The 11,485-nt window shown below is 49.0% G+C and overlaps 1 long non-coding RNA gene across 1 annotated transcript in view; it reads right to left on the reverse strand.

Moving 5' to 3' along the window:
- Positions 1 to 9,932, reverse strand: part of LOC121232686 — a 12,962-nt gene extending 3,030 nt beyond the window's left edge. Inside the window, exon 1 of the long non-coding RNA XR_005931595.1 lies at positions 9,733 to 9,932. This is a non-coding gene — a long non-coding RNA (uncharacterized LOC121232686). The remainder of the gene's footprint in view (positions 1 to 9,732) is intronic.
- Between the last annotated feature and the right edge of the window lie 1,553 nt (positions 9,933 to 11,485).

Here is an 11,485-nt window from a genome sequence, read left to right on the forward strand (position 1 = left end):
AAGCCAATACACATGTGTATATACAGGCAGTTTCATTTGTAAGCATTACTTAGTTCTACATTGGCAAAAGTAGAAAAACAAAAATACTGTTCACTGCTTCAGTTATCCTCAGTGTCTGCCAGCACACTGATTGAATTAATCTCACACAACTTCAGCTGAGTAGAAGCTGTATAAATCTCAGCAGCCGTTCTTACACAAGAGAAGTGAACTTCTCCAGATTGTGAATCAGGTACCGCAGATATCTGATTAAGCGTAAAATGAGTCGTGTGGTGGAGGTATCCATTTTCCCCTCTTGGGTTACAGAGGGCCCTAGCTAACTAACTTAGACCTGTTTAGCCACACTGAACGTGTTTAGCCACACTGAACTGTAACACTGGCACCCACTCCTTATTAATTATTTTACCTATTTCTCTACAAAGAATTGATTTCTTATACCAACTTTCAAAGTGTTTCATATCTGAAAAGTACCGGGCAGGGGTGGTGGTGATGCTATTCCTTCAGCTATAAGGCTTAGTTTCCTTGCAAACTAGCAACTAGTAGTACAGAAGAAATTATGAAGAATCTCTTACACCCAAAGTAAGATCAAATGTACAAAATGTAGTTCACCCTATATATGCGTACATATTTATAATTGCACTTTCATGCCGAGATTTTTGTTGAACTCCAACGTTTGGTTTCTTTTTTTCACAGAGATACTCCTGCTTATCTGACAAGTAAGATAATACACATGAATCGTGTACTTATATGTATTTCATCATTAATCTTAAAATAAAAGATCAACATGGAAAGCATTTTGTGAGTAAAATAAAGATTATAGACACTACGTTGTGCTGATCATTCTTGCACCTCTGCTGAGAGGCAGGAAGCCACATGCATTATTTTATTCCTTCCTTTTCAATCTTGTGCCAAGACCACCAGCAGCAGCACCGCACACTCCCATAAAAGACCTGCGGTAACATTCAGATCACCATTCCCATTAACAGCAACTGCCTGGATATTCTGTTCTCCTTTTGCTTTCTCCTTTCAACAGTCATCAATCAACAGCACACCATTAAAAGTATCCACCTACAACTGGCGTATTGGACAGCGCGAGGTGCTTTGGTTCCCTCCTCACCTTAATTGAAAACCTGGCTTGGAAGGCTGGTTCGTCGAAACATGGGTGTGTGGATTGTCCAGCTCATAGCTCACAACGAGTTTCACCAGTCTAGTGCACACACGGCCTCATGGGGGTTTACAAAATGACCCATCTGGTGTTGCCTTGAGGCCCCTGTCTTTCTGCAGAGACAAAACCCTCGGGGAGCTGTGTAGACAGCTTAGCCCGTGGGTTGTCTGATAAACCCTAAAGTAAACAGAGCAGTGGCTGCAACCATTCAAAGAACCAAAACCTGAACTGAGCCTTGAAATACCCTTAGCAAATAGTATGCCCTGAGTCTCAATCCAAACCACTATTCGTTGCTGATGAAACAATGTAAAAAACAAACCCCAAAAACCAAACCGCAGAGTTTCATCACAGCTTCATTTCAAATGACAACCCTGTTTTCAAACAATCACAGACCAATGAAAATAAGGGGAAACTCCACTCAGTATACATAATCCATTATTAAGCTATATCATAATCCACTCAGACATTTCATATACCCAACCATTCCACAAGTCAGGGGATAAAATCTCTAAGATTCAGGTTGAATGGGGGGGCATCACTTCTCTACTAACAGTTTGCTTGCGAGAAACCCTTCCCTCCCCTTGATCGGGACGAAAACCGGTCATGTGTACTCCCTCCCTGGGATTGAGAGCCCTTACCTGGAGGTAGTGAAATTGTTTATGCTTTAAGTTTGTAAATGCGTTTGTTGATTGTCTGTGAATCGCTTGTGGTTGTTACTATGTAACTGACTCCTTACCTTAAAAAATTGCAATAGTGAATTCCTCCACGTATCTGTAAAACCTATACAGTGTGTGTGTAAGTCTGTAAGTGAAGTTCAAGTCATTTGCTTGAACCTTGCAGTTAAGTCTGTGAGTGAAGTTCAAGTCGTTTGCTTGAACCTTACAGTTAAGTCCTTTTCCATCACAACAGGAAGGCCATTCGTGCAGCTGTCGACTCAGCTGTGTTGCTGCAAGCACTCTAAGCAGGGGAAAAACAAAGGGTTTCAGTCATAGACCTTTGTAGGTGCAGTGTTCACCCCCCTGAGGTGTGAAAACAGAGCTGTTTCCCACCTACGAAATAACCACAGATACTCCCAAAAACTTTTGGGTGTCAAGGATTACACGAGCGCTCCATCCCAGAACTCTGCCAGGTGCTGGATGCCGAGACCGCAGCAGTGCCCGCCAAGGAAGGCCACCTGCTCCAAGGGCTGCTGCTTCATTCCCAACGCTTCCCGCGCCGCGCAGGCGCTCCCAGCCTGGACGGCAGCCGGGCTGATGCGCGGGCCCTGGGTGTGCCGCACAGCTGGAACCACTGCGGTGGTGGTCCCGGCGAAGGCCGGGGTGGTGAGCTTTGGATGGACGAGGAGGGGGTAACGCAGCGGGATGACGTGCTCGGGGAAGACTCACTGCGTCCCAGGGCAAAGGCCTGCTGCAGCCCCCGGCACCGCCAAGCTTCTCTGGAGGGTCGGCCTGGCCCCATGAGTGCACCTCCAAGGGCTGTGAGAAACCCTGGGCTACTCTGGAGGGTCTGCTTAGCCCCACGCGTGCCCCTGAGAGGTCTTGGAGACGCCCTGAGATTTTTCGAGGATCTGCTATGCTCAAGGTTTATCCCTGTGAGGGCTGTGAGAGGCCCTGGACTTCTCTGGAGGGTCTGCTTGGCCCCACACGTGCCCTCGAGAGGCATTGGAGCAATGCAGAGCTTCTCTGGAGGGTCTGCTTGGCCCCACACATGCCTCAGTGAGGGATTTGAGAAAGCCTGGGCTTCTCTGGAGGCTCTGCTTGTCATCATGGGTGACCCTGCTAGGGCTGTGAGAGGCCCTGGGCTTCTCTGGAGGGTCTGCTTTGCCCCACGCGTGCCCTTGAGAGGGCTTGGAGCAATGCAGAGCTAATCTGGAGAGTCTGCTTGGCCACACATGTAACACTGAGAAGGTTTGGAGAAACCCTAGGCTTCTCTGGAGGGTCTGCTTTGCCCCACGTGTGCACCTCTGAGGGCTGTGAGAGGCCCTGGCCTTCTGTGGATGGTCTGCTTTTCCTTATGTGTGCCCCTGACAGGGTTTGGAGAAACCCTGGCCTTCTCTGGAGGGTCTGCTTCTCCCTATGTGCGCTCTTGAGAGGACTTGGAGAAATGCAGGGTATCTCTGGAGGGTCTGCTTGGCCCCATATGTGCCCCTCTGAGGCCTTGGAGAGGGCCTGGGCTTTTCTTGGAGCGTCTGCTGGCGCTACGAGAGCCCCTGCGAGAGCTGTGAGAGGCTCTGGGCTTCTCTGGAGGGTCTGTTTGGCCCTATGTGTGCCCCTGATAGGGTTTGGAGAAACCGTGGGCTTCTCTGGAGGGTCTGCTTGGCCCCACACATGCCCCTGAGAGGGGCTGGACAGGCCCTGGGATTTTTGGCGGATCTGCTTCGCACAAGATTTATCCCTGCGAGGGCTGTGAGAGGCCCCGGGCTTCTCTGGAGGGTCTGCTTGTCCCCATATGTGCCCCTCTGAGGTCTTGGAGAGGGCCTGGGCTTTTCTTGATGGGTCTGCTTGGTCCCACGTGTGACTCTGCGAGGGATTTGAGAAACCCTGGCCTTCTCTGGAGGGTCTACTTGCACCCACGCGTGCCCCTGCGAGGCCTGTGAGAAACCCTGGGCTTCTCTGGAGGGTCTGCTTGGCCCCATATGTGCACCTCTGAGGTCTTGGAGAGGGCCTGGGCTTTTCTTGGAGGGTCTGCTTTGCCCAACGAGTGCCCCTGCAAGGGCTGTGAGAGGCTCTGGGCTTCTCTGGAGGGTCTGCTTCTCCCTGCGTGTGCCCCTGACATGGTTTGGAGAGACCCTGGGCTTTTCCGGAGGGTCTTCTTGGCCCCATGCTTGCCCCTTTGAGGGCTGTGAGAGGCCCTGGGCTTCTCTGGAGGGTCTGCTTGGCCCCATATGTGCCCCTCTGAGGTCTTGGAGAGGGCCTGGGCTTTTCTTGGAACGTCTGCTTGGCCCCACGCATGCCCCTGCGAGGGCTGTGAGAGGCCCTGGGCTTCTCTGGAGGGTCTGCTTGGCCCAACGAGTGCCCCTCTGAGGGCTGTGAGAGGCTCTGGGCTTCACTGGAGGGTCTGCTTCTCTCTGCGTGTCCCCCTGACATGGTTTGGAGAGATCCTGGGCTTTTCTGGAGGTTCTTCTTGGCCCCATGCTTTCCCCTACGCGGGCTGTGAGATGCCCTGGGCTTCTCTGGAGGGTCTGCTTGGCTCCACACGTGCCCCTCTGAGGGCTGTGAGAAACCCTGAGTTTCCTAAAACCCGTTCCTTTGACTGGGAGGATAGATGAAAACACCGCCTGTGCTCCAGCTTACTTTCACATTGCTCCAAGGCACATACAGTCTTGTTTTGTTCTAAGTTGCCTTGTCGCAGTGTTGCTGCACCCTACACGGAACAGTAGGAGCGGATGGTAATCCGTGGGGTTCACCAGGCTCGGCAGCCCCTAGGTGACATTGCAAATGTGAGCCCCTGCTAGGCAGCAAAGCCCTCGAGAGAAATTGTCTGGATGGCAAGCGGGTGCTTGCCGAGTGCCCCTCGGTAAGGAATCTCCAGTTACTCGTACTTGACGTGCTTTTCTGGTGGCAGGGGTTCTCGTGCGGCTGGATGGGTGGATCAGCTCTGTGCGGTCGGCTTCTCCTGGATCCTGTCTCTTACTCATGCGCTCTTCATCCTCCACCCCAAGAGCACCAAATCTATTACGCAGGGGCACTTCAGGGGAAGGTTCTTCCCTCTGCTCGCAGCAGAGACAAGGAAGGGTCCAGTCTCCTTTGCCTCATGAGTTACTTCGGTGTTTTAGGGTGGTTTTGAGGATTCCCGAGAAGGTAATACACACACACACACAGACTATAAGGGAAAAAGCAAGCTTTTTATTAACTACACACATGCGTTATGCTAAGGGTATTTTACAAAGCAAAAAAACTATTAACATACCGACCCAAGGACTGTGAAGAAGAAGATGAACCATCCGTACATTCCACACATTCTTGTGCCGCCTTGCACCGCGAGCCCAGTCCAGCCGTCGGTAGGTGCCAGCTTTACGTGGGCGTCCCCACGGAGGCAACGGTGACCTTGCCGTACACCAGCCCACTGCTCTTCAGAAAACTCTGGTATTTTATACATTTGTGGAGGAACGGGTGTCGACACTCGCGGCCAATGAGTGTCGAAACACGCCTCGATTGCAACATAGGAAGCCTATGGCACATGCGCCCGCTGGCCAGGCATGCTGCAAGTGCCATAGTTATCCCTTCTATTGGTTCATGGGCTCTGTGCACGTGGCAAATTACCATAATCCATCAGTCACGTCCACTATGCTCTAACCAATAGCAGGGCATTTGCAAGGTAAGCAAAATTATGTGTGGTGCCTTGTATTCCTCCATTATTGCATGTACTACCTCCCCTAACCTTGCTCTACTTTCTTATCCCTGTGGTCAGCATTTCAAACAATAGACAATAAACTATCTGTTCCCTGTGCTGACTACGTTTTTAGTTATCTATTTCTTACTCTGTGTTCATCCACGGACTAAAATTCCATCTTTTCACCCTTCCATACACATTAGGTCAGTCAGCTCGAGGCTGAATTCAGGCTAACCTTCCCCTTGTTTATGCAGCCCCGAGGCAGGGCTGTCGCTCAGCCTGGGACAGCGCGCGATACCATGGATCGATCTTCCGCTCACGTTTCCAGACGCTGCGCTGCCTGTTGAGCTCCTCTTGTGACAGAGCTACTTGTTTGGAGACTTCTTCCAGCTGGGCACACTTGCAGCTCGGAGATCCACCGCTGCCTTCAGAGGCTCCCTGGCAGCGCTGGGAACACTCTGAGGGACATGGCCCAGTTAGGCTCTCTAAAGCAGGGGAGCGGTCAGACACAGATGTTTCCCGGGTCTCTATGCCTGCCACTGCTCGCATCCCTCCCGACTTCTTGTTGAGAGATCCTTCCCAGATCCTCCCCACCCATTCTCCGAGTGGAGGTCTGGTATCCCGTTAGAAACTCCCCTCCAACAAGGGAAATCCTGTCCGTGACACCAGCTAAGGCGTCGCGTCCCAGAGTTGGAGCGTCTCAGGTTCGCGGATTTCCTTTGTCAGAATTAAGGTGAAACGACACCGGGGGAGTTCAAACAACAATCAACAGGGATTCAACCTAGCTAACCTTGCCCAAGTACAAGTGCACTCATCAACACGAACCTTGCATCATGTCATTAAGCCGCTGTCTGAAAAGAGAAGGGCGGTGTAGAAAAAGAGGCGGACAAAGGAACATGGAACTGTGTCAGAAGGAGAGCCCTCCCGTTGAGTCACGAGGTTCAGAGCAGACCGCCTTGCTTTCTGGACTCCTTCTCAAAGAGGAGCCCAGGGGCGGCTGGATCCGCTCCTAGTCTCAGACTCGGTCAACGGTTTATGTTTGAAAGGCTGAGGCGTAGGGACTGTGGAAAAGAGAGGAGGAAAAGAGGGAGAGAGAGAAAGATAGAAGGGAAAGAAAGAAAGGAAAAGAGAAGAAAAGAAGAAGAGAAGAAAAGAGAAGAAAAGAAGAAAAGAAAAGAAAAGAGAAAGAAAAGAAAAGAAAAGAAAAGAAAAGAAAAGAAAAGAAAAGAAAAGAAAAGAAAAGAAAAGAAAAGAAAAGAAAAAGAAAAGAAAAGAAAAGAAAAGAAAAGAGAAGAGAAGAGAAGAAAAGAGAAGAAAAGAAAAAGAAAAAAGAAAAGAAAAGAAAAGGGTTTCACCAGTCCCGGGTCCAGCACTGGTCCAGCCAGCGTAGGGATCCAGTTCCCGAGGGAGCGCACCGAGAACTCGTTCTCCCTTCTTTTACAGGGTGTTAGTCGGTGGTCTCGACACGCACAGTTCCTGTTCCCGGGGTTCTCTGGAATTAGTCGGAGAGCTCTGGGGGGGCTCACGGGGGAGCGGCCTCTCTTTCCCTGCTGGCATGGCTGCTTAAGCTAGAAGCACAGTCCCATCCTCCGCGGGGCCCCCTCCTCCAGGCGCACATGCTGTGCTCCTTCTCCTGGTCACTTCAGATAAGGAATTGCGGCTCCGGAGAAGCGCGGTCCGCAGGGCCCTCCGCAGGGCCCTCTCCTCCGGCCACATTGTCCTGTTGCCAAACGTCCAGCGTTTTTGCAGAGACCGCCTGCTCCACCGAAGCTCTTGAACGGACGTCTGAGACATTGACTCTGATGTGTCAGACCGTCGCAAGGCCTCCATCCAAAGGGGTGTGATAAATTCATCTTATGTATTAAGTCATCTTACGTATTTGTTAATCAAACCGGTTTTGTAAGCCTTGCACAGTATGTTCGCTTTTGCAAGGCAGTGTTAGCTCTTGCAAACAGGGGCAGTTGGAAACTTTGTAACTGTAAGGTCCTGCTAAGTGAACGGGCTAGATCGGCTTTCAATGCCTAATAAGGAAATATTTTAAGGTACGCATGCTCTAAATGACAAGAAACGCAGAAGAAGACTACAACCTTCAATCCCACGACCCCCTTAGCCACCAGACGTGCAATCGCAGAAGACGCTACACAAGGCCACGCGGGCCGGGACTCTGGGCTTCAGCCCGGCAGCCAAGGGCTGTAAAAAGGGGACTCTAAAGGGGTTGGGGGCGCGCCCGTTGGTAGAGCAGAGACTCCCCGGCCGCCCAGCGCTGTTTTGCCTGTTTGCCGCTTGCTTCAATAAATTTTGATTGGACTGTCCACGGGCTGGCGTATAGTTTGTCGTCGCCACTTATAACAATTTTTGGTGCCGTGACTCAGATAAGGTAACTTGGTTCGGAATCTAAACTCTGGGGAGGCGCCCCATCTTTGGATGGCCCCGGAGTGGACGATATCCTTTCCAAGACCCTTACCTCCGAACCCTAAATTTGGCAAGCAGGCAAAAGAACACTGCAGTACCCCGTAATTTTTGTGCACAAAGATCCGGACGAAGACTCCAGGTTAAGTGAGTATTAAAAGCGTTCCCGTTCGGTCGGGGTGGGTTTCCCGAAGTGCGCATGAATGAGACGCTCCCGAGAGGAGCGAAGTGAGTGCGGACCCTCTTGTGCGGTTCTCATTGCCCGCGAGGGCGTGAGCCACGAACGAGGGGCGCGTGTGTGTGTGTGTGAGAAGGCACTTCGGAAGATGGGGCAGAAGAAAAGCAAGCCTTCTGACTCCACGAGGGGCCCCAAGGTGAGGTTACCCGACATACCACCGACAGCCCTCTAGGATTAATGATTGCCCATTGGCATGACTGGCTTCCCAGACAAGGCAAAAGTAGAGAAAAAACGATATATTATTGTATGCAGGTGTGGGGTGGTAAACAAATCAGAGGAGATCGGGTATTTTGGCCTGTTTTTGGGTCATTTGAAGATTGGATATGCCAGGCCCTAAACATATATGTAAATACTAAGGAACCCTTCAGTTTAGAAGAGAGTGAATATGCTAGTTTATGGATAAGATTAGATACCCGAGTCCACGTGTTTACTCTAAGTGAAAAGAACCATAGGAAAAAAACTAAAAACCCCGAAGAACTTCCCGCACCTCCTCCCCCTTATGTTCCCCCTACACCCGCGCCTGACCCAACCCCCCTCCCTCCTCTCCCCCGACAGCCCCAGACTCAGACTTAGGCTCTCCTAGTTCCCTTGAGGAGACTCGGAGAATAACGAGGAGTCAGACTAGGAGGAAAGAGCAGTTAGAGGAAAGACTATACCCCTTAAGAGAAATAGCTATGGGAGGACCACAGCCTGGCATGGGATTTGTGCCAGTACCTTTGAACTCCGGAGATATAAGGGAATTTAAGAAGGAGATGGGGAACCTTTTAGAAGACCCTTTGGGAGTATCCGAGAGGTTAGACCAGTTTTTGGGTCCTAATGTATATACCTGGGAAGAGTTGCAGGCAATTTTAGGCATACTATTCACAGTAGAAGAAAGGGAAATGATTCGAAGAGCAGGAATGAGAGTTTGGGATCAGCAGCACCAACACGGACCAGGCGCAGATATTAAATGGCCATTACAGCGGCCAAACTGGGATAACCAGAATGCAGAACATAGAACTCATATGGCGGATCTGTGTACTATAATTGTTCAAGGCATTAAGGAATCTGTTCCCCGAGGACAGAATATTAACAAAGCATTTAGTGAACACCAAAAGAAAGATGAGACCCCCACTGAATGGTTAGAGAGACTGAGAAAGAATCTGCAGCTCTATTCCGGGCTGGACCCTGCCACTCCGGTAGGGCAAGCCCTGTTAAAAACTCAGTTTGTGGCGAAATCATGGGTAGATACTAGAAAGAAACTGGAAAAGTTGGAAGATTGGCAGGAGCGAGGATTAGATGAATTGTTAAGAGAAGCTCAGGAAGTGTATGTGAGAAGGGAGGAAGAGATCCAGAAAAGGCAAGCAAGGATTTTGGTGGCAGCTGTCCGAGAAGGACAGAGAGGAGTAGCACCCCGTACGGGGGGATGTAGTGCCCAGGGGCCAAAGGAAAGACCCCAGGAAAGCCAGGGTGACACAAAGGATTTGAGACAGGTTGAGTGTTTCTACTGTCAAAAGAAAGGACACCTGAGGAGGAACTGTAGAAAGCGTATACAGGATGAACGGATGTTTAAAGAAGATGAGGGGGGTCAGGGGCTCTATTTGCTGGGGACCCCTAAGAAAACAGAGTCCTTGATAAAATTAAAATTAGGTCCCCAGCATCAAGAAGTTGAGTTCCTTGTGGGCTCTGGGGCAGAAAGATCTACTGTCCAGTCAGTGCCCCGAGGATGCTCACTGTCCTCGGAGAAATTGCAAGTAATAGGAGCAAAAGGAGAACCGTTTCAGGTACCAATAATAAAAGGAGTGGAAATAGAAACTCATCTCAATTTGGAATAGGATCCTTTTTGTTGGTACCTGAAGCAGAATACAATTTATTAGGAAGAGATCTAATGATTGAATTAGGAATTAACTTAGAAATAAAGAACCAAGAAATAGCGGTAAAATTGTGTGTTTTGACAACGGAGGATGAAGCTAAAAAATCAATCCTGAAGTATGGTCTACCCCGGAGTCAGTAGGACGATTAGACATTGCTCCCTTTGAGGTCACTATTAAGAGCCCAGAAGTTCCAATTAGAGTCAAACAATATCCCATGTCACAAGAAGGCAGACATGGACTACAACCAGTAATCGAAAGGTTGTTGCAGCAAGGATTATTAGAACCTTGCATGTCACCACACAATACCCCCATTCTGCCCATAAAGAAATCGGATGGGTCCTACCGTTTAGTACAGGATTTAAGAGAAGTAAATAAGAGGACTATTACTAGATTCCCAGTGGTAGCCAATCCATATACTTTACTGAATCAACTTTCCCCCGAATTAAAATGGTATAGTGTAATAGACTTAAAGGACGCATTTTGGGCCTGCCACCTAAAGGAAAACTGTAGGTGTTACAAGCTGTTTGCAAGAGCTAACACTGCCTTGCAAAAGCGAACATACTGTGCAAGGCTTACAAAACCGGTTTGATTAACAAATACATATGATGAATTAATACATAAGATGAATTTATCACAGTCCCCCCTTTTTGTTTTCATCATTTTGTTGGTCAAACCGGATTACGGTTTCTCGAGCTAGAGAAAGAAGGGGAGTTTCTCTTTCAACAATTTCGGCTTCATGCTGCCCTCTTAATAACATTAGGTGTGGAGCTTCTAGTCGATTTTTTACTAATTCAATAATTCTATTTAATATACAAGGTCGAAAAGTTAAAATCAACATTAATACAGCTATTGGTCCCGCTATGGTTGACAGCAGAGTAGTTAACCAGGGGGATTGGGTGAACCAGGACTCATACCAGTTCTGTTGGGCTTCTCTGTCCCTTTTCCGTTTTTCTAATCCTTCTCGTAATTTTGTCATGGTATCTCTAACTATTCCCGTGTGATCAGCATAGAAACAGCATTCCTCTCCTAGAGTTGCACAGAGCCCCCCTTGCTGTAGGAATAAGAGATCCATCCCCCTCCGGTTTTGTAGCACTACTTCTGATAGTGAGGTTAAAGATTTTTCTAATGCTGTTATTGATTTTTCAATCCTTTCTAAATCTTCATCTATAGCAGCCCTCAAGGAGTTAAATCCTTGTTTCTGTTGGATGAGCGAGGTGGTTCCCGTCCCTGCTCCTATTGCCCCAATACCTAACAGTGTGGCTATTGTTACTGTAGTTATGGGTTCTCTTTTCACTCTTTTGTGTGTGTCAATATCCCAATAGTCATAAATTACACTTTCTTGGTGATACAATATTCTCGGGATAATAGTGACTAGTATACAGTATTCGCGAGAAGCATTAAACACATTTAGAGATACACACGTAGTAAGTCCCGTTTTCGAACATATCCATCGAGCCCCTTCCTGGGAAATAATCCATTTTCCGGCAGTTT

Source organism: Aquila chrysaetos, chromosome Z (assembly GCF_900496995.4).
Source record: "Aquila chrysaetos chrysaetos chromosome Z, bAquChr1.4, whole genome shotgun sequence".
NCBI classification, from domain to species: domain Eukaryota; kingdom Metazoa; phylum Chordata; class Aves; order Accipitriformes; family Accipitridae; genus Aquila; species Aquila chrysaetos.